Genomic DNA, 5892 nt, shown 5'->3' on the forward strand with positions numbered 1-5892 from the left:
GACATCTGTGAAAAGAGACTGTTTCTTTCCAATATATATTAATTTCATTTTACTCTCTTTCCTGATTTGTTAACTAGAATCTTCATTACAACTTTGAAAAGGAATGGTGAGATCAGACTTTTTTTCTTGTTTATTATCTTACAGGGAACACATTCAATCTTTGAGCATTTAGTATGATGTTAGTCATAGGTTTTCATGAGGTCTTTATCAAGTTGAGAAAGTGATCTTTCATTTGTGCAGAAATTTTTATAACATATTGTAGTGAATGCTTATAATTTACGTTGCCTTGACATCCATTTTTGATGAAAGTTTAGCTTTCTCATGCCAGAGGCAGAGTTCAGTCACCCTTGACATAGTTTCTCATTCTACATCACACTCAAATGTCTCAAGCCACAGACCAGAGATAGAACTTAACAGGCGTCTCTCTTGCCTAGTCTCTCAGAATAGCCTCCCCTCTTTCCTACTGCTTCCCTTCAATAAACCATTCAGGCATTTGCACATAAGTGACCCACATCCTATTTCCTTATGTTTACCACTTCTGGCAATAGTCTCTTCTCTCTCCCTGCCTCAGTTTCTTGACCTCCAGGTGTGCCATGTACTCCTCAGTGTCTGTGGGTACTAAAAACTCTTAAGCTTTCACATTTGGTTGTGTTCTTGAAGCCGTGCCTGCAATCTGAACCCTGATGGCAAGGCCACCCAAAGGGATGTAGTGGATCCCCTAGTGGTTTTTGTTCAGGCCTCTAGTGGCTGTTTGGGACAATAGCTAACAAATTGATAATGAAACTTGAAGAGTTTCATTCAAAACAAACATAGACCCTGGACTTTGCCAAATGCATGCTGCATCTCTCAAGAGGATCTTGTGTTATGGTTATTTATTATTATTATTTTTAGGTTACATTACATTCATTGATTTTTGAATGCTGAACAAACCTCTTAAAATAAATTCTACTCTGACATGACATTTATTTGAGAGAGAGAGAGGGAATGATTATGATAATGATGATAATAATGATGCTGATGACTTTTTCCATTTCCATGAAGAGTATTACTCTAGCTTTTCTTTTCACGTAAAAAGAGTTTTTGGTTTTGGTATCAGTGTAATGTATGCCTCATAAAATAACTTCGAATGTGCCTCTTATTTTCTAGAAACATTTTTGTAAATTTAGTATTATTTATTACTAATTGTTGTAAAATTAGTATTATTTATTTTGATAAATCTTTCCAATGAAAGCATCTGGCCTGGGGCTTAGGTTGTTGAAAGATGGTTAACAATGAATTCAATATCTTCAGTAGTTTTAGTATTAATTGGAGAGAGAGAGAGAGAGAAAGAAAAAGATAGAAAAGGAAAAGAAAGAAAGAGAAAAAAGAAAGGAAGGAAGAAAAAGAAAGAAAGAAAAGAAAGGAAAAAGAAAGAAAGAGAAGGAACGAAAGAAAGGAAAGAAGAAAGAAAGAAAGAAAGAAAGAAAGAAAGAAAGAAAGAAAGAAAAGAAAGGAAAGGAAGGAAAGAAAGAAAGAAAGAAAAAGAAAGAAAGAAAAGAAGGAAGGAAGGAAAGAAAGAAAGAAAGAGAAAGAAAGAAAGAAAGAAAGAAAGAAAGAAAGAAAGAAAGAAAGAAAGAAAGAAAGAAAGAAAAGAAAGAAAGAAAGGCAGGCAGGCATTTCTATAAACTCTATTGGTTTTGTTTTTTTGAAGAACCCTGACAAATACATACACTGTCAGATGTATGTATTTGGGATTTTTTTTGAGCCATTTACACTTTATACCTAAAGGCATATAATCAATTTTTGTCAGTAAGTCAGTAGAAATATAGCTTTATTCTGGCCGTGCGCAGTGGCTCACGCCTGTAATCCCAGCACTTTGGATGGCCGAGACAGGCGGATCACGAGGTCAGCGGACTGATACCATCCTGGCTAACACGGTGAAACCCCGTCTCCACTAAAAATACAACAAATTAGCCGGGCGTGGTGTCGGGCGCCTGTAGTCCCAGCTACTCGGGAGGCTGAGGCAGGAGAACGGCGTGAACCCGGCAGGCGAAGCTTCCAGTGAGCCAAGATGGCTCCACTGCACTCCAGCCTGGGCGACAGAGCAAGACTACGTGTCAAAAAAAAAAAAAAAAAAAAAAAAGAAATATAGCTTTATTCTGAGGCAAAAATTAGGTGTTTCTGCATGTGTTAATTGGCTCACGTGAAATAATACTGATCATTTTGCCATGATGCATAAATAAATAGCAGTAGTTGAGGAAGTCAGAAGCCAAACTGACTACATCATGTTTCTAACAACAAGTGAAAGGTAGACTAAAATAGTGTCTCACTTTGCAATTGCTAATTGAGAAGAACATGTAAAATAATCCTATAAATTATTTCTTAAAAAGTAAATTGTATATACAATGGATTTAAAACTTGCAGTAGCTATCCATGACAAAACAAAATTCAGATAGATAAAATAACATTTAAAAAAGATAAATGTTTTTGAAATTTGAAAATTCATGAAGGAAATATTGACCTACTTGAAATAAGTACTTTTGAATAGTTAAAATAAGAAAATAAAGGCATTTTATTCATTTTATTAATATTAAAAGCAAGTTATAATAACATGTAGTTTGAATTATAAAATAATGTATCAGTTACTCCTTCCAAAAACCACTGAAACCAGATTATTAAGATTTTGCTTTTTTAATGTAAAATAAAAATGACGTAATGACTCTGGAGATGCTAAATAATAGAAGCTTAGAGAGGGAATAGATAACTGGTCTGTCCTGAAATTACAAATTATATTCTGAGCCTTACATTTTTTCTCAAATATGTACCCTAATTTAGATAAATAATATCTTATAATTTGATATTATATTTTTAATACAAATACTTATGCCAATTATCACATTATGGCAGGAATTGAAAAATATTATTTAAAGAATTAGGTTTGACTTCTAACATATAAGTTGAAAACATAAAAACATGGTTTTAATAAGTCTACAACTTTACTCATGATGTTTACTAGATATCATTCAGTTTATATTTAGATATTTCTACACATAAAACTATCCATTGTATTTTCTGACCTCTCATTAATATTAGAGTATCACCTTTTTGCAATGCTTGTCATGAATTTTTTGACGTTTTCTTTAGGAAAAGAAGAACCATTTCTATATGAGTAAATTTTTTCAGTTAAAGTTGAATGAGTGTTTGTGCATACACAGAAACTTTTTTCTAAAGTGTCTCTTAAAAGTAAGTATAAACTAAAAAGATTACTATAAATGCTTTAATGAACATTTCTGCAAAACTTGAATCACAAATTTCTGATTCAAGCTCAGTATTTCTCTATTGTTCAGACAAATTTGGTAAATACTTCTTAATATATATCTGAAGGTGCATTTATCAGCTAAAATCATTAAAATTATGTTCATTTAACCTAGTTTAATGTAATTCATTAGAACAACATAACATTAATATAAGGAATAAACAATAAAATATGAACTAACAATTCCACTACAGAATAATAATCAACATTACTTATGTTTTTTTATTAACATGCATAACTATTATATAAAACGACTCCATCTAAATTTAGCAAAAACAAACTTTATTGCATAATCACAAAGGGATTAGGCACAAACCAGGAACTAGAATGCAACTTGGTGTCAGGTAAGTGCAACAATGAAATTGGAAATAGATCTGGATTCATTTTCTCATCTCTTTTTCTTTCTGCTTTCGTCTTCTTGTTTTTGCTCATTTTTCTTGCTCCTGCCATCATCCTCATTTCTCAGTCTGCATAGCAGGATATGGTCACTCAGAGCTACCTTACAGTTCATCCACATATAGAAATATAAGAGGCTCTGTTACACAGCTGAGAATTCCAAATTAAAAAAAATCAGATTGGCACAGTCTAGATAAGGTTTCCACAACAGCATGAATCAATTCTGTCACAACGTCAGTTGCAGAGGTGTGAAATTTGGCAAATCATTTATACTTGACAGTCTTCTTTCTGATTGATAAAATGGGTATCGTAATCACATCTCACACAATTGTTGAGAAGACCTAATGAGATTATGCTTGTAGATGATCTAGCACAGTGCTTGCCACGGAATATGCACTATTAACCCTTATTATTAATTTAACTGTGTCAATTACCATTGTTTTTAAAACTCTACATCCTGAAATTAGACCATATGAATTCACATTCCTCCATTATAATTTATACTTGTTAAAAATCACAGCATGATCTCAGGAAAGTTATTCACAATATCTAGTCTTTCACATTTATATCTACCAGTTGAGGGCAATAATAGTATTTTTTCATTGGTTAATTTACTATTATTTCTCTGATTATAATTTCTTGTCTTTCTTCTGATTAAATAAGATTTTTTATACTCCACACCCTAAATGCAAAGAACCATGTACCTATATAATTTGTGAGGGTTTCTGGTATTGTCAATTCCTAACTAACCTGGATTTATGAGGGTAGCAAATAAGGCAAGTGGTGATGACACTCATCACAAAGTACCATCTGAGAGGTGGAATGGACAGTTGCTGTTTCTCTCTATAGCATGTTCTGATTTGTTGAGTCAAAGGGCACAACTGGAAAAGGTAAAAAAAAAAAATAACTCTCTTTATTCAGCCTGTCTTTCTCATAATGTGAGCCCATTATTTGTTAACCCTGGTTAAGCTTTTCTCAAGTCCAGTTATGACTGCTTTAAAATTACTGTGAATTTTGGCATAATACTTTCTGCCAGTCTTAATTTACAGTACTATGAGTCTTTTGTTTGTGTTTCATTTTGTTTTTTCTGTTTAGAAACTTCACTTTAGAAAGAAGTTGGAAGAGGAAACATTAGGAATTTCCTTTCAAACTCCAATCAAAACAGCCCATTTTAATTTTTTTTTAAAGTCAGTATTACTTCTTTCATGGGTTAAAAATAGACCAATACTACTGATAACCAAAATTTTAAAACTGTACCTAAAAATAATTCCATCATATATTGAATATATTTTAAATTCAACTGAGCTTGCATTTCTGCCATCAAACATATAGCCCAAGTGTCTTGGCACAACAGATTTTTTAAGTAATAACATTTAAAGAAAAAAATGATCATCAGTATTAAATAAAAAATGACTAATGCTTATGTGGAAAAAATACGTTTTTTGCTCATGATAAAGGAAGATGAAAAAATGACTATCGTTCGTGATCTAGTCTTATTTTTGTTCATAGAAAATTCCAAAAATTCTTCCTGTGAGGATGCATTGGCTAAAGCAGGTCAAAGTTGCTGAAGAGGCCTAAGCAAGCCTCTTGGGGAAGATGATATCATCTGATCTGTACACATGTCACATTCAGAACATTCTGCATGGCTGCAGCTGAGCTCCCATCTGTCAGATCTCAACAGAGAGAACAAAGACTAGAGATTTGAGTAATTCAAGGAACATCCATTTACTAGCTGGAAAGACAAATAAAATTAGGAGGAACCACTTTCTTCTTGTTACATGTTATTGATACGTGTTCTACCTGGCCATACCACACATTACACCAAATGTATTCAACTACTTTACTGTCATTTGCTTAAATTGTCTTATTTTTAGAAACTTGTTCATAATAACTACAATCTCTACAAGCATAGTACAAAATAACTACAAGCATAATCAATACAATTGTATTTAGACAATAAGAGATACTTTTATTTGGTACAGATCTTGGGAAATGCGGTATTGGTCTTCTTCACTGCTTCAAAAAGAGAATAGGCTTCTCTTAATACATGAGTTAAATTTAATATTTGCATATACATCACATAAAAATAAAATGTTTCACTCTGAAAATGCTATTAGAAAGAATTTAGCAAAGTAGATATCTGGGAAATTAAGCTGAAAAGAAATTTATTCATTTTCAAGAAGATTAATGATAATATGCCA

At 32.4% G+C, this 5892-nt stretch overlaps 1 long non-coding RNA gene across 1 annotated transcript; it reads left to right on the forward strand.

Annotated features, from left to right (window-relative positions):
- Nucleotides 1-4797: 4797 nt before the first annotated feature.
- LOC100582296 lies at nt 4798-5540 on the forward strand. The gene is made up of 2 exons (XR_120863.2): nt 4798-4878; nt 5201-5540. It is a non-coding gene; the product is annotated as an uncharacterized LOC100582296 (long non-coding RNA).
- Nucleotides 5541-5892: the final 352 nt, after the last annotated feature.

Source organism: Nomascus leucogenys, chromosome 22a, assembly GCF_006542625.1.
Source record: "Nomascus leucogenys isolate Asia chromosome 22a, Asia_NLE_v1, whole genome shotgun sequence".
In the NCBI taxonomy this organism is placed as follows: Eukaryota; Metazoa; Chordata; class Mammalia; order Primates; family Hylobatidae; genus Nomascus; species Nomascus leucogenys.